The sequence below is a fragment of the Zingiber officinale genome, chromosome 4A, assembly GCF_018446385.1.
Source record: "Zingiber officinale cultivar Zhangliang chromosome 4A, Zo_v1.1, whole genome shotgun sequence".
NCBI lineage: Eukaryota > Viridiplantae > Streptophyta > Magnoliopsida > Zingiberales > Zingiberaceae > Zingiber > Zingiber officinale.
This window is the reverse complement of record NC_055992.1, coordinates 72511539-72532813: the sequence shown is the minus strand read 5'-3', so window position 1 is coordinate 72532813 and position 21275 is coordinate 72511539. Positions and strand designations below refer to the sequence as shown.

General features: G+C 39.1%; 1 long non-coding RNA gene across 2 annotated transcripts; it reads left to right on the top strand.

Annotated features, from left to right (window-relative positions):
- The first annotated feature begins 2013 nt into the window (after positions 1 to 2013).
- LOC121973365 lies at positions 2014 to 4611 on the top strand. Of its 2 annotated transcripts, none has more exons than XR_006109545.1 (3): positions 2014 to 2368; positions 2502 to 2834; positions 4438 to 4611. It is a non-coding gene; the product is annotated as an uncharacterized LOC121973365 (long non-coding RNA). The 2 variants fall into 2 exon arrangements; XR_006109546.1 differs by lacking the exon at positions 4438 to 4611 and adding an exon at positions 3197 to 3253.
- Positions 4612 to 21275: the final 16664 nt, after the last annotated feature.

Below are 21275 nucleotides of genomic sequence, written 5' to 3'. Positions count from 1 at the left end.
TCACACAGAAGGAACTCAATCTCCGACAGAGGAGATGGATGGAGTTCCTGAAGGACTATGATTGTACTATTAGCTACCATCCGGGTAAAGCTAATGTGGTTGCTGATGCACTTAGCAGGAAGTCCAGAGGGACTTTAGCTTGTCACCGAGTTTTAGTCACGGACTTGATTCAGGGATTCTCCGAGTTGGGCCTTGAGGAGCAGGGACGGACAGAGCAGGGTATTCTTGTTACCATGGTTGCTCAGTCGTCGATCAGGATGAGGATTCGAGAGGCCCAGGCCGGAGATCAGCATTTACAGTTCATTAGCAGCCAGATAGCTTCCGGACAGCAGACTGAGTTTACACGAGACGACGAGGGGATTGTTTATTTCCGAGGCAGATTATGTGTACCTCAGTCTCACCCGGTCATGGAGGAGTTACTTCAGGAGGCTCATCGTTCTAGATTTGCTATCCACCCAGGTGGGACTCGTATGTATCGCGATTTGAGACGTTCCTATTGGTGGAACGGCATGAAGAAAGACATCGCAGATTTTGTAGCTAGATGTCTTGTCTGTCAGCAGGTGAAGGCTGAGCACCAGAGACCTGCTGGTTTACTTCAGAGGATCCCTATTCCAGAGTGGAAGTGGGAGCATATTACTATGGATTTTGTGGTAGGACTGCCTAGGACTCGACGAGGCCATGATGCGATTTGGGTAATCGTTGATCGATTAACCAAATCCGCACACTTTTTAGCGATCCGGAAGACTGATTCTCTGGATCGATTAGCAGAGTTATACTGTCGTGAGATTATTAGATTACATGGTGTTCCTTTGAGCATCATATCAGATAGAGACCCACGGTTCACGTCCCGATTCTGGCAGAGTCTGCAGCAGGCCTTGGGCACACAGCTTCGTTTCAGTACGGCATTCCATCCGCAGACAGATGGGCAGTCAGAGCGGACTATTCAGACATTGGAGGACTTACTGAGGTCTTGCGTTATGGATTTCGGAGGCAGTTGGGAGGACCACCTGCCATTAGTGGAGTTCGCCTACAACAACAGCTATCATTCGGCTATCCAGATGGCACCGTTTGAGGCGTTGTATAGTAGGCCTTGTCGGACACCCATCCTCTGGGAAGAGGTTGGGGAGGCCAAGTTGGTAGGACCTCAGAGAGCTCAGCAGGATGCAGAGTTAGTTCGCACTATCAGACGGAGGATGTCAGAGACTCAGGACTGTCAGAAGAGTTATGCTGATCAGAGACGGAGACCCCTGGAGTTCTCCATTTGTGATCATGTGTTTCTGAGAGTTTCACCTACGAAAGGGGTGAAGCGATTTGGTCTTCGAGGTAAGCTAGCTCCATGATTTATTAGGCCATTCCAGATCTTGGAGAGGATTGGAGCAGTAGCTTACCGTCTGGCGCTACCACCATCTCTAGCTGGCATTCACGATGTATTCCACGTATCTATGCTGAGGAGATACGTATCCGATCTGGCACATGTTCTGTCAGATATATCTATTCCTATTCAGCCTGATGTTACTTACGAGGAGGTTCCGGTGCGGATTCTGGACCATAGAGAGCGTCAGCTGCGGAACAAGACTGTCCGACTGGTTAAAGTCGGATGGCAGCATCATTCTGACGAGGAGGCTACGTGGGAGCTGGAGGATACGATCCGAGCTCAATACCCCCATCTTTTTACTTGAGGTAAGTGGGTTAGAGTTCTTTCCAGCATTTCTATTATATGGTTATATTCTAGTGTTTGCAGTTGGTTATAGCGAAATTTGGGGACCAAATTTTTATAAGTAGGGGAGGATGTGAGATCTCGGAAAATTTAATTAATAGGGTTATTTGGAAAATATCCATATAGAATTTTTCAGGAATTTTTAGAAATTTTCTGGGAATTTTTCGGAGCTCGTACGATGGGTTTTGAGGGGATTAATTTCGGGTACGGATTAAGCCTGTTTGGGGTACCCGTTTAAATGAGGAAAAGTTTTAATTATAAATTATTTCCTTTTTGCTTTTCCTAAGCCTATTCCCGAACCCGAGTGTGTCTTCCCCCAAAACCCGATCTTGATCTCCTCCTACCCGACCCTCTCCTTCCTCGATCTCTCTTCTGCCCGACGCCTCTCTTGTGGATGACTTGACGCCGAGGCCGGAGGAGTACATCACCGGAGCCCGACGGTGCCGAGGAGCTGGATCTACTCAGGGGGTTCTGTCCGGTGGGTTCTGCGGCTGAGCGTCGGCGGCGACGTGGCTAGGGCACTGTGAGGAGCAAGATTTGAGTCAGCTCCCAACTGATCGACCTCCGCTCTTCCCTCCTCGCGCTGCTCACAGGGGGATTTGCGTCTTCTCCAGCCAGATCGAGTTGTGCGACGTCTTCTGGAGAGTTGAGGTAAGGTTCCATCGGGAAATCAGAGGGGGATCAAGAACGATCTTGAATTAGGTTACCCATCTGTGTTGATTCATTCTATTACTGTTTTTCCCCTGATCAAATATTGATCCTCTTCTCTTTGTGGCTGATTTAGGTCACGAGATTGGGTGTGTTGAATTGTTGATCTTATCTCTTGTGATTGGATTGACTTCAATGAAATGAGGATCTGTGATCGTGAAGTGGATTCAGCAGAGGTGTTCTGTAGGTTGTGAGGTCCCTTGTTCTTGATTCCAAGCTTGATCCGATTGATTCCAATGAGGACATGTTCTGTGGAATTCAAATTGTGTGCTGTGGATTGCTTTATGATCCAGCAACATATGGTTTCAACAGCAACTCAATTAGAGCAGCGAGGTCCTGTTGCTGTGATGTTGGAATTGTGATCGTAAGGGATTTCCAGTAGCATCACCTGTGGCATTCGATTAGCGAGGTGAGTTCTTCTCTCTGTGAATTACTTAGTTGTGGATGATGTGTAGATTTAGGTATGATTTGGATTACATGATTACTAGATGGTTAGTGATTATTGTTTAGATTTATTTGGTTAGATTAATCTAAAGGAATGATTAGGGTTAAGACAATTAACCCTAATCGACTATTGGATTTAATTTAGGTATTAGCTAACTAATCTAATTGGTGATTAGGGATTAGGTAACTAATCCTAATTAACCATTGGATTAATTAGATAGGATAAGGTTGTGTTTGATTAGGGTTTTGCCCTAATTTAGTTTAGGGATTTTATTTAGCTATTCATTTGGATTTAGCTAAATAAAATATATATATTGTTTGACACAGGACTCTGATTCGAGACGGGCGTCTCGACCTTGGATTGTTTGACTTGTACCTTCTATTGGAGGCGGGTAACCTTTGACTTATCTTTGCGATATTGTCTTATGATATGTGCAGTCTATATATACTTACTAGTGTTGGAAGTTAGTATTTCCTTGGTTTAGTTTAGTTGATACCTATCATGTTTCTACTGTTAGTTGCTTTACATTAGAACTGGATGCTTTATCTTTTGCCATGTGTATCTATGTTTATAGAGATGGATATGTATATTTATAGTGCTCCACTATACTGGATTAGTTGCTTTACATGTTTGATACATGCTCTTGGATTCATGATACGTATATCATTGTTATATGTGATGTTCTTGGACTTATGCTGTTTATATCATGGTTATATATCTATGTGTTTACCTTTTTGGCACACACATATATGGAGGAGGCTATGTTCAGGTATGACATATTTAGCATCATGCACCATCCCGCATGATTGCATGCTGGGCGATTGACGACTCCATTATTGTTGAGCTCGTCGGCCGGCTACATGAGGGCCTGCACACAGCGTGACCACTGCATGGGTAGTGGCACAACACTCAGGGTGTGTATGGCAGGTTGCTCGGTGGTGCACCGCCGGGGTGCTCATGGGTAGCACGATACAACGGGGTTGCATCCGGGATCCCTCCCCGTCATTGTGTACCGGGAGATGAGAGCATTGCGCTCCCTCACTATGTTTGAGGCAGGAGGATAGGTGTACTCCGACAGCATCCCGTCCACTCGGTCATTCATCAGGGGTAGTGAGTGCGGTTGTCATTTCTACCCACTCGGCCTCGCCATTCGTGTGAGGCAGTGGCGTAGCGATAGGGGTGACCGTGTCGTTGCATCGTATGCGTTATTGTGATTGATGCGTTTGGTGCTGCGTATGATTCGACATACATAGTTATATGCTTGCCGACTATTTTTATCATGTATGTTCACGATCAACAGACAAGCCTCGCAGGTGAGTACAGTTTATTTCAGTTATGCATTTTCTTACTATTCTTGCTATAAACTGTACTTTATGCCTATTGCTGGTTATTACAGTTTATTTCAGCTATGCATATCTGTTATACCGTTAGGAAACTGTACTATAGATCCTATGGTTTAGGAGACTGTACCTTAGGATATTGCTAGTAGTTATATGTTGTTGTACATATCGATTGGATTACCTGCTGAGTTCTTTGAACTCACCCCGTTGTTACTATTTTTTTTCAGGTTGAGGCCGTCAGGAGAGATTCCAGTCGCTAGCCCCTTGTTGCGAGGATTTCTAGATATCGTGTTCTGTATTCGCTTTATACGTATACTTGAGATGTGGGTTTGTATTGTGGACTTTATAACGAACATTGGGTTTACTACTTTTGGTTTTCCGTTGCGGATATTTTCATTACATTCGTGGATTTCGTTTCTTCGTTGTAGTGGAGTAGGATGTGTACATATATCTTCGTTGATTTCTATATCATCTTTTCTTTATATAACTGCGTGGATTGTTCATATTATATCTGTGTAGAAATGTTGAATATAACTGCGTGGATTGTTTACTATTTGTGTGTATTGTTCCGGCCGAGTGTGGCCGAGGTAGAGATATATGTATACTGAGATTCATATTGTCCGCCGTACAGGGGAGATGCTGCCGAAATTTCTTCTGGCAGAGACTACCTGGGGTGTGACATTCGGTTAGTTCCACTTTGCCAAATGCACCAGACCGAAACCATATCTTTCTAGGCATGCGATGCCCAAGCTTCCCTAACGTACTATCATCCAAAAACTTCACCAGTACCATGATTTAAGTTAAACTTGGTCTCTTTTTAACTAATCCTAATTACCCTGCCGGGTTAGTTAATTTTGGAGGTGCCAGCTATTCTGGAGCCTCCCCCTGAATTATTGACCTTTAATTTAAATTTTCGTTTTAGGTTTGTGTCTGTTTCTTTTATAGTTATAATTAACTTGGTGATAGTTTAAATTTTGTTCAGTTTTAAATTTTGAATTTTTCGATTTAGGTTTGTATTTTGGTTTTTTATTTGGTTTAATCGAGTTTATATAATATACTTTTTCTTTAGGTATATAATATTGATTAAGTCCTACTTGCGTGGTCAGACATGCTTTTGGAACTCAAGCTTGATTAGTTGATTTGTATTGAGTTATTAATGACTTACAAGTTTTATTTGAGTTCGACTTGTATCCGAGTCCAGTTTTATTATAACATGCTTTTTAATTGTTCAAGATTAAGTCAAGATTCTTTTATCTTGTAGTAAATTTTTCTAGCATTTCATTTAAATTGTTAATATCATTTTTTAATGATAAATTCTCCTCCTCAAGTGTTAGATCTTGAGTTGGATTTGAATTTTTGATTTGTTCCTTGAGGTTTTGATTTTCCTCAAGAAGTGATTTGTTTTCATTTTCTTATTTAATTAATTTACTATTTAAACAGGAAATGATTCTAAAAATTTTTTTGTTTAAATTAAAATATACCTCATTCAGGCCTTCGGAAACGAGTACGGACTCGTGGCTTGTTTCGGGTTCAGACCCGTCTTCATCTTCCAACTCGTCTTCTGTTTCAGCTTCGCGAGCCATCAGTGCGAGGTGGCTCTGATGTTTCTGCTCTTCTTCCTCCGATTCGTCTGAGGAATCGTCCCATGTTGCTTTGAGGGCCTTCTTTTTGGTTGGCTTCGGTTTGTCGAACTTCAGTTTTGGGCATTCGTTCTTGTAGTGTCCCTTTTTATTGCAGCCGAAGCAAGTCACGTTCTTTTGTTCTGAGGGAGAACTGATCTTTTGAAGGTCCTTTTTGCTGAAGCTCCTTTTTCTCCTGGTGAACATTTTTCTTACCAAGTTCACCTGGTGTTCTTCGTCTTCGGAGTCTTGGTCGGAATCTTCTTCATATTCAGGCTTGCTCTTCTTTTCTTTGGAGGAACCTACAAATAAAGCTATACCTTTCTCGGCTCCAGCATTAGTTTGTTCATGTAATTCTAATTCACAGAAAAGCTCGTCTAATTTTAACTTAGAAAGATTTTTAGAAATTTTGTAGGCATCCACGATTGATGCCCACAAACTATTACGTGGAAAAGCATTTAATGCGTACCTTATTAAGTCTCTATTTTCCATCTGGTGGCCTATCGCATGAAGCCCGTTGAGGATGTCCTTGATCCTCGCGTGGAGCTGATTCGCCGTTTCGCCTTCCTGCATTTTATATTAAGAATTTTATTTAAAAGCAGGTCTCATTTTGTTACCTTGGCATCGCTCGTTCCCTCGTGCAGCTCGATCAATTTGTCCCACAGCTCTTTAGCGTTTTTGTGTGGACTGACTCTGTTCAGTTCTTCTCTTGTTAATCCGCACTGTAGAGTGTTGATCGCTTTATTTTCTGTTGACGCCTTTTTCTTCAAATCTGTTGTCCAGTCTTCAGGATCCAGTATATTCCCGGAGTTGTCCGCTGGAATTTTATAGGGTCTCGTAACGCTCATCCACTGGTCGAAGTCTGTTTTGAGGTAGACCTCCATGCGCTTCTTCCAGTACGGAAAATCGTCCCCGTTGAAGAGCGGAGGTCGTACTGTGCTGAATCCTTCTATCTGAGACATTTTAGTCCTGCGCACAGAAGAAAGAAAAGAAAAACAAAAATCCCAAGACTTGATCTCGGATTAGTAGTGCGGAAAAAAAATTATAGAAGTATCTAAATTGGTGTTGCACCAATTTAGATTTAATTGCAACGGGAAAAAATTTGTAAAACTGAAAACCGAAAAAAAACTAATTTTTCACCCCCCTGTCTGATTGGTGGTTGCACCAAATCAGAGCGGTACCTGCTCTGATACCACTTGTAGGACCGTGATCGTTCGATAGAGGGGGGTGAATATCGATTCGAAAACTCGAGTGTAAAAGTACGCAGCGGAAAACTAAATGAACACAATTGATTTTACTTCGTTCGGAGCCTGTGACGACTCCTACTCGAAGGCCCGTGGTCCTTGACCACTTCCGTTGGGCAATCACTAGCAATTCGAATATGATTACAAAAAGAGTACAAGAAATGCTAATGAAACAAAGTGATACCGACAAGGAAATTAACCAAAGAAGAAGGAGCACTTTGTCGGAGCTTTGTTAGCGTCGCAGGAGCGTAGAGCAGCAGGGCAAGCAGTCGAAGAGTTCTCAGTTGTGTTTGAAGCTCCACCCCTGGGGCTTCTTTTATATGCTGCTCCGGGCGCCTGGATCCCTTCTGGGCGCCCTGGTGCCACGTGGCAAGTCCAGTCAGGATGCTCCACGTAGTAAGGCGACGCAGAGGATAAAAGTTGCCTCCGGGCGCCCGGACCACCTTTTTCCAGAGGTTTCTTCTCCTGCAAAACAAGGTTAGTCCAAGGCAAAATATACCCTGCAACACAGATTGTTAGCACAATTTATAAAGTATGAATTAACAGAAAAAGTATGACTTAGATTCCGTCTTTCCGAGACCGGAATCTAGTCACGATCTCGACTTAGATTTTCGAAATGGATCTAAGCCAGATCGACGCCTAATGTTCCCTTCCCAGGAACGCGTCCTCGCAGTCACTCCCCTCCAGTGATTTACCTCACTTACCTGCCGGACGTCCGGTCAGCCCTTCGACCCGTCTGGACCTTTCGCCAGCTATCCGGTCAGCCCGTCGACCTAGCTGGACTTCTTGCCAAGCGTCAGGTCAGCCCATCGACCCGCTTGGACTTCTCGCCAGCTATCCGGTCAGCCCGTCGACCTAGCTGGACTTCGTGCCAGACATCCGGTCAGCCCGTCGACCTGTCTGGACATCTCCTGCACACTCGATCAAAGTGTCAGATAACAATAAAACTAACTTAACCTATTTGTCATTCATCAAAACCTAGGTTAGACCGTTAGTGCTACCCGCACCAACATTGTCTACAAGAAGGTTGTAGGGGATATATTTGTCTTCCTCATATTGTATGTGGATGACATACTACTCATTGGTAAGGACATCCCTATGCTTTAGTCTGTCAAGACCTGGCTAGGGAGTTGCTTCTCAATGAAGGACTTAGGTGAGGCATCCTGCATTCTAGGAATACAGATCTATAGAGATAGATCTAAGAGATTGTTTGGCCTAAGTCAGAGTACATACATTGACAAGGTACTCCTAAGGTTTGCCATGCAGAACTCCAAAAAGGGATTTCTGCCGATGTCACATGGCGTGAGTCTTTCGAAGACTCAAGGTCTCTCTTCTAAAGAGGAGAGAGACCGCATGGATCAGATCCCTTATGCCTCAGCCATAAGATCGATCATGTACGTCATGCTATGTACTCGACCGGATGTCTCGTATGCTTTGAGCATGACGAGCAGATACCAGTCAGATCCAGGTGAAAGTCACTAGATAGCGGTCAAGAATATTCTTAAGTACTTAAGAAGGACTAAAGAATATTTCTTGATATATGAGGCGATGAAGAGCTAACTGTAAAGGGTTACAGTGATGCTAGCTTCCAGACCGACCAGGATGACTATAGATCGCAGTCGGGGTTCATATTTTGCATTAATGGTGGTGTTGTCAACTGGAAGAGTTCGAAGCAGGATACAGTAGCTGATTCTACAACAGAAGCCGAGTACATTGCTGCATCAGATGCAGCAAAGGAGGCAGTTTGGATCCGCATGTTCATCACTGAACTTGGGGTGGTTCCTAGCATTGCTGACCCCATTGAGCTCTATTGTGACAACAATGGAGCTATAGCACAAGCGAAGGAACCTCGCTCACACCAGCGGACCAAACACAAACTACGGCGCTTCCATCTCATTCGAGAGATCATCGAGAGAGGAGATGTGAAGATTTGCAGAGTACCTACAGAGGCTAACATCGCAGATCCCTTGACCAAGACTTTGGCACAGAGGAAGCATGATGGTCACACTAGGTCATTGGGGCTTAGAGCCTACACTGATTGGCACTAGTGCTAGTGGGAGATTGTTAGCTAGAGCCCTAGAGCCAATCATTTGATGATTGTATTTTGGACTTGTTGTATCATATTCTATATAAATAAAGGCATTTGGTTTTTGGTTATTATACTTACTTATATTGGTGCCAAATAAACTAAATATAATAACGCCCTTGAGTAGAAGGTTCTTACCTATATCAATCGATTGGTTGAATCGATAGTGAGATGATATAGGGAACACTACTCTTAATCATTCCTTGTCGAGTATTAACATTCAGGGACAATGTTAATGTAATAAGACTAGCATGTATGTCAACTCGATGACTTGATCTCACAAGTCATGGATATAGAGATATCAAGTTGACACATAGGTATGCATTAGAGAATGTATACTGAATGACCCGCCATGAGAAAGTATCATGGATCGTTATATCAGAGTCATATACTTTCTCATGTGGCTATTAGTATGACTACTAGTCCTTAGACCTGAAGTCACCATGGTTCCCTACATAAGGAGTTATGTACTTTAGTTTCGTCAAACGTCACCTGTAACTGGGTGGACTATAAAGGCGATTACTGGGTATGTAACAAATTATGCGGAGGGATGTGAGTGATGTAGATGGGATCTATCCCTCCTATATTACGGGAGTGACATCGGTATTCTTGATAGAGTGAGAACACGAAGTGCATGGCCATGCCCAAATGAGTCAATATAGGATATTGAGCTCATTTGATTTAGTGTGTCTACTTGGAGTTCAAGATTTAGATTGATTAGAGGATGACACGGTCTATGCCTCATATTGATCAATCTAGATGTCTAGGATAGAAAGACACTTGTCATATATTGTGAGGAGTCACAATTAGTAGTCACAAGGTGATGTTGGATCTCAACATTCTTATAACTTGGGTAGTAATGATGTATTGCTAGATACCGCTCATTACTTATGTTTCTAAATGAGTTTAGGGGCATTGCCAACATTACAAGAACCTATTGGGTCACACACAAAGAACAAGTGGATGGAGATTAGGTTCATATGATGAACCAAGAGGATTAGATTCATTTGATGAATCAAATTGGATTAAGAGTAATCCTAATTGGGCTAATTGAATTGGACTCAAGTTGATTCATGTGTTCAATGAGTCTAATTTAGATTATGACTCATTGAATCAATTTAATTAAATGAATTAGATTCATTATATTAAATTGGCTTGAATTAAATGGTTGGATTAGATCAACCATGTGAGAGATTAAGTCAAGTTTGACTTGACTTGAGAGGAAGATGAAGAGTCAAGTTTGACTTGACTTTAAGTCACCTCATTAGTGAGTTGGCATTAAGTGGACCAATGATGATGCTCCACATCATCATGGTTACTTAAGTGAAGTGCCACCTCATGGGAGTTACCAAGAGTTGTGACTCTTGGTATCCCATGGAGGTTACAAACCACTTAATTAGATGAAAAGAGTTTCATTTTTGCAAGTGTAACTCTCATTGAAGTGATCTTCCTCCTCCTAAGCTCTCTTCTTGCTCCTTCTCTTCTCTTGGTCGTGGGTTTCAAGCAAGGGAGAAGAAAGGAGAGTGAATCTAATCCAAGAAGAAAGGTTAGTGAAAGTCACATAGAGATTTTAGAGGAGTGTGTTATCTTCTTTTTCTTTCTTCTTCTTCCAATCCTACCCGAGAGCCCTAGAGAGTGCTAGCACACTTGTGGTGCTCTCTTCTCCATCCTTGTGTGTTAGAGAACACATCTTGTTCGTGTGGATACTTCTAGAGGATTGTCTACGTTGACAATCTTGAGATCCGGCGTACCTTGGACTTGCGGGATTACGAAAAAGGCACGCATCGAAGGTATAAAATATTTTTCCTTTGTAGATCTACTGTAGATCATAGTTTGAAACTCGTACTCATATTTTTGAAAGTTTTCTTTGCACAGATCCAATGGCTAGGGGGTTTCGGGGTTTCCGCGATGCGAAAAAGCGGTTTTCGCGGCCCGAAAAATCCAACAATATCTAATTAGTATATTGGCCAATTGGAGCTAACAACTATAGATAGTAGCAATATGATAGTTGTAATTTTAATGACTGGACTAAAAGTACCATTGAAGTCAATACCTGGCTATTGATTAAAGCTTTTAGCAACAAGGCGAGATTTATAACGTTCAATAGAATCATCTGTATGATACTTAATTCAGTAAACCCATTTAGAGCCCACAATATTCATAGATGGGGTACGAGGGACTAAGCTCTAGGTTGCATTACGAAGAAGAGCATCAAATTCTTTAGCCATCGCAGAAGGTTCAACAAAATTTAAAGAAGCAATGAGAGCATGTGGAAGAGGATAACAAGTGGAAACTAGTTGACATTGTGCATAAATATCACTTAGAGGAAGCATTCGTCGAGGAATATCATCATCAAAGCTACTCCGAGATCAGTGGTTAGACGGATGAGAATCAGAACAAGAGAGTAGATCGCCACTAACCGCTGAGTCTGCAAGAACTTATGGAGATGGAGTAGGACCCAAGATACCATCTCCCCATATACTTCCAATATGTCTTGAGGAATCAATATGTGGGGCTTCTAGTATATTACTTGGTGATAATAGATAATTTCCTTTATTATCTGAAGGAGGATATGAGGCAGCAATTGCAAACAGAAGTAGAGATTCATCAAAAGTAACATGTCGAGAAATATATATCTAATCGATTGAAATATGGAGGTAACAGTACCCATGATGCAAATTACTATAACCAAGCAAAACACATTGTAAAGAGTTAGGATTTAACTTGTGTTTAGAGTAAGGTCGTAGCTAAGGATAACATGTGCAACTAAAGATACGAAAGAAGGAGTAATCTGGAAGACAATTACAAAGTCTTTCCAAGGGACACTTATTTTGAAGTAGTGGAGTGGGTAAACTGCGGTTTGGACAACATCATCCCAAAATTTAAGTGGAACTGAGGAATGATTAAGAAGAGCTAAGGCAGTTTCAACAACATGACGGTGTTTTCTCTTGGTGGATCCATTTTGTTCAGGAGTGTGGGGACAAGAAACTCGATGGATGATGCTAGATGAAGTAAGATGACGATGAAGCGCTTGATACTCGCCACCCCAATTAGAATGATGGGAGAGGATTTTACGATTAAAATAGTGCTCAACTTGTTTTTGAAAGCGACAAAAAATATCAAAGAGATAAGACTTACTTTTCATAGGAAAAATTCAAGTAAACTTGCTAAAATTGTCAATAAAGATAACATAATAAAGAAAACCTTGATTAGATAGAATAGGAGCCGGACCCCACACATCAGAGTAAATAATTTCTAAAGGAAAACTAGAAGTGTGAGAAGAAGACACAAAAGGTAATTTATGAGATTTTACTTTCATGCAAGCTTTACATAAATAAGAAGAGGAGGCTAAAGAAATTAGTAAACCATAATGGTTAATGATATTTTGAACAACACGTAGAGATGGATGACCAAGACGTGTGTGCCAAGAGAATTTATCAGTGCGTTCTCTAACAAAAGCAATAGTATAGGTGGGTTGAAGATGATAAAGGTCGTCTTTAATGCTTCCTCAGAGTAGAGTATTTCCTATTGAGGAATCCTTCATAAGACAATTGTAACGACCCAACTTTCTCTATTTCGAGTTCTAAATGTCCTTAAAAATAATTGGAGATGCTTTTAAAATATTCTAGAGGTTTTTAGAAATTTTTAGAGTATTTTTATGCAATTTTTGGAAGTCGTTTGATATTTTTACAAAACGAAGGAAGTCTTGACAAAAAAATTGTCAAAGCTGAGGTTTGAACCAGAAACCTCGAGTTAAGCAGAGATTCGCTTAACCAACAGACCAGCCGAATGTTTCTTAATTAAACCTACATCGAAATATATTTAAGTTATAGAAGAGAACAGAAATATAACCTAGTTATAAAGGGATTAGGGTTTCCCTTTTCTGGCCGAAAACTCGACCTTCCCTTCCCCGTTCTCTCCCGACGGCACCTTCCCATCTCGGGCGAAATCACAGCGGTGAGAAAGGGTTTCTCCGACACCGGCGAAGGCTTTTCCCAGCCAGTCTTCACCCGTGCATGGTTACCTCGACGAAGGGAGCCCGAAAACACCAAAGAGCCGCCGAGATCTTCACCTAGAACCTCCTTCCTCCTTCGGTTGGGGGCTCATCCGAACCCTAGATCTCCTTCTCGGTTGTATGTCCAAGCAAACAAGGGATAAGTACTACTCACCTGTGGTAGGAGTTGCTCCGGATTTAGGGTTTCGTTTCCTTACTTCGGACTCTACTGTGCCGAGTAGGATTGTATGCTAGAGCTTTTCCTTTCTTTGCTTTGTTTATCTAGCCGAATTTGTAAGGTTGAGTTGCTATGCCGAATTGCCATACTAGGGTTTTTCTTACCATCCACAGCATGCTCCTTTGTTTTGGATTTCACTGTGCAGAGTGGTTGCTAGGGATTTAGCCGTGTAGTTAATGAGCACGAACAACTCCTTAGTCAAGTATGCTGTGTTAGTTTCCTTATTATTCGATTAGCATGAAAATTTTGAATTTTGTGATTGATATGCTTCAATTGTGATAATCCGAACAACACCTAATTCTAGCACGTAGTTATGCTTTAAGCATGCCTTTAGCACTTTAATGGTGTATTCTTGTATGTCTACTTGCTGCCCATAAATTCCAGCAAGCTTATCCTTCATTTGGCCCGTGCATATGGGCACAAACAGCCCTCGATCATTAGCATTTCAAGTGTAGGCAGTCCTGGATGATTGGTAGGCATGATCAACAGGTTATGTAAGTGAAAATTTTAGTTTTTTGGTGCTGTATAGTGGCACGAACAGCCCTTAACCTAAATACAAAGTGTTAGTTTCTTTGCTATTTAATAAATATGATCACCCCTGTTTAATAGCATTTCAAATTCAGCCCTTCATTATTTTGTAAGCATGATATTCTATTGGGTATGTGCAGCATTGATCCCTTTATTACTAGGTTTCATTTGCTATTAGTTATACCTGGGCAGACCTTCTAGTTTCCCATTTGCTATTGGAATAACATGAGCAGTGTTGAATTATAATTCAGTTGTTAGTTTCTTGTTTTGATACACATGCATATATGTGTTAGTTAGCTTTTAATAGCTCTTTAATCTAAAGTATGTAATTAGTTGTTTTGCTATTTTAATAAGATGAATAGACATGTATTTTAGTGGAATAATTATGTGCCCTATTAAACCTTTTGAGGATTATGGGTAATCTTCAAGTAAGAAAAAGACCAAGGTCTAGTTAGAAAAGATAAGAAGTAAATTAAAGTAAGAGGTTAGTACCCAACTTCCAAGGTTGTCGTTAAATGAATCCAGGTGACCAATTCCAAGGTCTTGGCCCTGGTAAGACCGAGGTCTTTACCCTCATAGGACTGGAGGCTCACTACCTCAGTCTCTATTAGAGAGTGCGCACAAGATGGTACTAAGCCTGGACCCAAGAAAGAGAAGAAGAAAGTTAAATATTAATTTCAAGTATAAGGCAATAAGTAAATGAAACAAGTATCACCTATGTTTAGAACCAGTAAAGTTTAGCTCTTATAATGCTAAGCTTACAGTATTAATTTTCATTTGCTTTCCTTATGAGTTATTGAGCATGATTAGCTATATTTCCAGCATGTAGATTTATTCTTGTATATCATGAGTATACAGATTATTTTAGTGCTTTGCTATAGATGAGCCTGTGTAGCTTTTCTTTTTAGCAATTCAGTTTTAGCATCCTTTGTATCCTGTGCACTTTCGAGTTTTTGTGAGATAGTTTAGTACTTACTAAGAATTTCGCTTATAGATTTAATTTCCTCCTACTGCAGATAAAGGAAAAGCTAAAGTTTACGAAGGAAGGCGACAAGGAGATGCGTGAGGGGCGTGTGATGTCTTCGCTATGGGAGAGATCTGGGAACATAGTTTAGTTATTTTGAGTTTTGATGAAAACCTTTGAGACTGTATCATTTATTCTGAGTCCTTGAGATTTTCTTTGGTTCTAAATTGCATGCTATGATGTAATTGTTAGTAAGTTAGTACCTTGATGCTTTCTTGAGTTATAGTTTTGATATGTTTCTGTTAGTATAGTTATGTTATAAATGCATGTGATGTATGTATTGGATTTTAGTTCACTGAACAACAGATGCTCTGCCAAAATTTTAAGTTTTCTAAAAGCATTTAGTCCATCTTACTACACTAGTTGTTTTAGAGTCTATAGTAGTTAAGTAGTGGTCACCTTTAGAGAGTAGTAAGAAGGGTGGTCGCTACAATAATGATGAGGATGAAATTCAAAGAACACATTATTATCAAGAGCAAATTGACGCACAAAAAGCAAATTTTTGGTGAAAGAAGGAACATGAAGAGTGTTGCGCATACGAAAAGTTCGACCACATGAGTGAGAAGATGTATTTCCAATGTGAGTAATTTGCAAACCTGAGCCATTACCTATTTGTACCATGTCAGGTCCATCATAAGACAAACTTCTGTGAGAATATTATACTCTGGTGTAACATGATGAGTTGCTCCAGAATCCGGATGCCATCCTTGGTTCTCGAGAGTCGATGAAGATATATTAAGAGAGATAGAATGTGAGAATGCTCCAGAATGAGATGGCTGGGCTATAGAATGTAAAGAAGGTGGTGGTCAATTTGAAGATGCATACTCTCCTTGTGAAATAGTTGGTTATCCCAATGCTGCAGGACCACTAGCAAAATTTGAGTCAAATCTTTTAGGACATTGAATACCAATAGAATGACCAACGATGTGACAAATTTGACATTGATCTAAACCTTGCTTTTGGCCACCTTGATGTCGTTAAATATTTGACATTGAAAATAAATAACTCGTCCCTTGATAGTAATAGACTTTGCTGGAAGAATTTTCAGCGATTAAAAATAATATTTGGCACTGAAATCTTGCTATCCGATGACAGCGGCGAAAGTAAGTGTTGCTGTGGGCTAGAAGAAAAAGTTGATGTCCACCTGCTTCTGAAAGGACAGGAAGAGGAGAAGAACTGCTACGGAAGGTTGGAAATTGGAAGAAAAAAAACAAGATAGATGGAATATTGCTAGAAGAACAAGGGAAGGAAAATAAAAAGAAACTAAAAGTAGAGAAACAAAAAGCTATGAATTCGAAAAAGAAACATGGAGGAGATTTTTTTTAACAAAAGTAGAGAATAATAAAATAAATGAAAAGTAAAGAGAAACAAAAGAAAGTTGAGAATTAATCAAAAAAATAGAAATAACAGAAAGAGAAAAGTGATAATTAAGAGAAATAAATTAAGAAAAATGAAGAATCAGATAATGGTAGAAAAAAAGAGTGGATTGGTGGAGGATCAACTCTGATACCTTGTTAAAAAATAATAGATAGAGGAAAAAAAATAAAATAAAGTTTTTTTTGATCATCTTATTACAAAAGCCAATAGGCTTATTTATACAAGTTGTCCAAAACAATAATGAAAAGATTAAATAAAGCATACAATCGTAATAATTATAAACATAGTAATATAATAGACTTGGAAATATTATTTTCCCTATTTGATTCATGTTGATCTTGATTGTGATGTCAAATATAATAAATCTCAATTGATTGAAATCAATTAGAGATTGTTTTCATTATTGTCATTAGTCATGAGCCATGTGTAGACCACTGGTTGGCGTATGGCGGTCTAGTAGGGTCTTAGGAGGCAGTCAAGGGGGCTAGAGATAGACTAGGCATAGGTTGGCCTCAAGTGGCTCGATGAAACTTTGGAAACAAGGATTCACATGGAAAGGAGTAGTGATGATTGATCGAGGAGCTTCAGTTCATACTTGGGAAAGCTTATAGTCTAGGGTTGCATAATCGATATATATATATATATATATATATATATATATATATATATATATATATATATATATATATATATATATATATATATATATATATATATATCAATCATAGGATGGAAAATGTATTGGAGGATGGGGAGTGATTGTGACCAAATAATGATTAATGGGAATAATGTGAGGGTCAAGGTCACAGATGGACCCTGTTTATGGGACAAGGTTCCAGAGGGACCCTAATATCATATTTTCATATTAGGTCATGGCCTAGTGACAAGAGTTGCTGACGTCCCATCGCTAGGTACCATGGTTTAGAGATTGATCAACCAACAAAGGATAAAAGATAAATGATGATGACTAGTCACTTCAAATGATCAAACTTCATCCTAATAATGTAACACCCCACCCTCCTCACTACTGGTCTGTGAGGGCGGAGGGCTACTGGACTACTAACTTTACTTAATTAGAGTTGTTCACATGTAAAGATCAATACATAAGTTCAAAACATACAATTAACTAGTAGCGGAAGACTAAATGACTCATCTAATACATTCTACTCAACTCTTTGTTAATAAATTCTTATGCTAAATCCCAAGGCTTCTATAGTCCAGGCATCACACATCCATCCGCACCTCCTTGTCGCCTTCCTTTACTATAGCTTTTCCTTTCCTTTATCTGCAGTAAGAGGAAATGCATCTATAAGAAAAATTGCTTAGTAAGCGCTATCTAACTCACAAAACTAGAGTATGCATGTAAGCTGAAAGAAATCTAGAAACTGAATGCTCATCTAATAGCAAATGAAACATAGCATACTGAAATACTAAACATGTAAGCAAATCTAAACAACATGTCAGTATATAAGAAAGCTAAACTTGCTGAATTTTAAACTTATGTGAAGCTTATTTCTTTTGTTTGAAAACTTATACTTTAATACTTCAAAATAATAATCAACTTTCTTCTTGGACACAGACGTAGTACCATCTTATGCGCGTTCCCTAATAGGATGGGGTAGCGAGCCACCAATCCTAAAAGAGCAGACCTCGGTCTACCAGGGCCAAGACCTTGGAATTGGACACCTGGATTTGTTTAACGACAACCTCGGAAGTCGGGTACTAGCCTCTTAAATAATGTAAAATACTTGTTATCTTTTATTACTTCTAATATATAATGCCTCGGCATTTTCTTTAAGCACCTTGTGTGCCAAAATCCCTAAAGTCTTGACTTTGGGATCTACTTAAGGCCTTGGCCTTTCTCTTTCTTTTCTTTATCTTTCTTACACTTGTTAATACTTCTAATAAAAGAATTCTTCTTTAAAAACTGAAATGTTTAAACAAATTCTAACTTTGAAATGCATAAACAAAAATCTGCATACTATGCTAATCAAAATTCTGCATACTATTCTAATCAAGGTTCTGCATTCTATGCTACACTATTTCTGCATACTATGCAAACATAAATTCTGCACTATAATACTTAACCAAACTGCACTATAATCTTTTTCTTTAAAAACTGCATTATAAGTTCCACCAAAAATCTGCACTATAAACTTTAAAGAAATCTACAACATAAGCTCTTAAGAAATCTGCACTACAAGCTCTAAAGAAATCTGCATTTTAAGCTCTATGAAATCTGCACTACAAGCTTAATTAAAATCTGCACTATAAGCTTACATAAAATTCTGCATAATAAGCTTGATTGAAATCTGCACTATAGGCTTAATTAAAATCTGCACCTATAAACTTAATTAAAATCTGCACTATAAGCTTAATTAAAATCTGCACTATTGGATTAATTAAAATATGCACTATAAGCGCTTCTTATGCTTCGAATTCAAGAAGAACAAAGGTCCGAAACTACTCCTACTGCAGGTGAGAAGCACTTACCTTGCTTCTTGGACTCATAACCGAACAAAAAGGGCTTCTAGGACCTTGGCCGGCTGCCGGAGATGATGCCCTAACTCCCTTTTGTTTTCTGCCCGAGCTCCGCCATCGTACGCAGAAGAGAAGGAGAGAATGGTTTAAGTCACGGGAAAACAGAGCATCAACTTATCCCTTTTTATAACTTAATATTTCTGTTAACTCTTTAAATAAATTCGCTACCTTTTCTAAACAGACAAATCCAACATCAACTTATCCCTTTTATAATCCAATATTCTGCTAACTATCTTAAATAAATTCGCTATCTTTTCTAAACAGACAAATCCAACATCAACTTATCCCTTTTATAATATTCTGTTAACTATCTTAAATAAATTCGCTACCTTTTCTAAACAGACAAATCCAAGATCAACTTATCCCTTTTATAATCCAATATTCTGTTAACTATCTTAAATAAATTCGCTATCTTTTCTAAACAGAAAAATCCATTTGCCCACCTGGTCAGCCGGGTTTTGACCGAGTCAAAGGTCGTGGGTTCAATTCTCGGCTTGGACATTTTTTGTCGAAACTTCCTTTGTTTAGTAAAAATACCAAACGACCTCCAAAAATTACATAAAAATACTCTAAAAATTTCTAAAAATCTCTAGAATATTTCTAAAATATTTCTAAATATTTTTAATAACTTTTAGAACTTCTAATGAGGAAAATTGGGTCGTTACAAATAATATTTACGGTAAATGTTATAGGCTATGCTAAATGATATGCTTGTATTAATGTTACATAGAAATGATATAGGATGCTCAAGAATTTCATGGTTTATGGAAATGAATATGTTCATGATTTTCTTTTTATCTTTGATGCATGTGCCTATTTATATAATACTTGATATCATGGTTAGGGCATGTTGAGTCGTTAGACTCACTAGGTTTTAATGGATATAGGTGAGGAAAATAAGGAGGATGGAGGCATTGACACTTGACCGGATTAGGTTGACAGTACACACCCGAAGACCTTGCATCTTCCATGGATAAGTCAATCATCAATAATAATAATAATAATAATAATAAGTGTTATATGATCCATTCTTTGAGAGTTATGAGAGAAAAAAATATAGTTTGAATGATTAGTTATATTTGTTTTAGATGTTTCGGTTAGTCCGTTGTTTTCTTTAAGTAAAACTTTACTGAGTTTTGAATGTTGGTGGTTCATGTGTACTCATGTGGTTTAACTATTAATAAAGTGGGTTGCTAACTATTCTTATGGGGGTGTATATATATATATATATATATATATATATATATATATATATATATATAATTTAAAGGTCATGTAGAAGTTAGGGGTGTTTTAGTTGGTATCAGAGCAAGGATCTTGTAAGGGATGTGTCTACTCTCAGTTCTTAGAAGCTCAAGAAGCCAAGTCTCAGGTCTGTGAGTTTTACTGCTTTGAATTTTATGTGTTGAACTTAAATGCTTTTATGATACCAAAATTAAGAGGCTAAGTGTTTTAAATATAAATGCATATGGGTTGATATATATAGATATGCCTCCGAGACATTATGCTTTGAATTTTTTGTGTTGAACTAAATGCTTTTATGATACCAAAATTAGGAGGTTAAGTGTTTTAAATATAAATACATGTGGGTTGATATATACAAATATGTGTTTGAGAGATTATGCTCCCCAATCCCCACCTCCACTCCCAGATGTTGCTACTCGTATACTAGAAGGAATTACTCTACTCCTAGAGCAACATGCAGATAGCGTTCATAGGGGACGACAACATGATGTATATGTGCAATTCAAGAGGATGAATCCTAAAGACTTTGTTAGGACTACTAATCCATTTGTTACTGAAGGATGGATTCAATCTTTAGAGTTAATCTTCCGATACATGAACATGGCTGACACTGATAGGGTTCGATGTGCCATATATCTGCTGAAGGATGATGCATCCCTATGGTGGGAGGGAACTGAAAGAGGGGTTACATGAATGGGTTCGAGAAAGGAGGGCGACCATGTGATTTCACATGACCTTGTATCAAGGTCGTGTCTCAATTGTAGAGCCTTTTAGCACATCCATACGTGGTTTTCTCTGGTTGAAGTTTGAATAGAAGTTATAGATCTTGAAGTTATTTATATTTTGGTATCATGAACAACCCAAAACTCTAATATAATAGAAAGTTATGACCATTTTACTTTTGATATATAGTGCTAAAAAAGTCATGGTCGTGCCAAAAAGACACGGTTGTGCCTAAAAGACATGTCTAGGCTGTGTTAAGCACTAGTTTGTACCATATTTTCACATGATCGTGCCTCATAAGCATGACTCAGGCATGTTAGAGGCTCTAGACTCTATTTAGGCTCTGTTTTTGCTCTAAATCATGTCCTGTCAATAAATACAATTAAAGGGTAGATCTCCGAATAAACAAAATGGAAGTATGATATAATAACAAAATAGGTATAAAA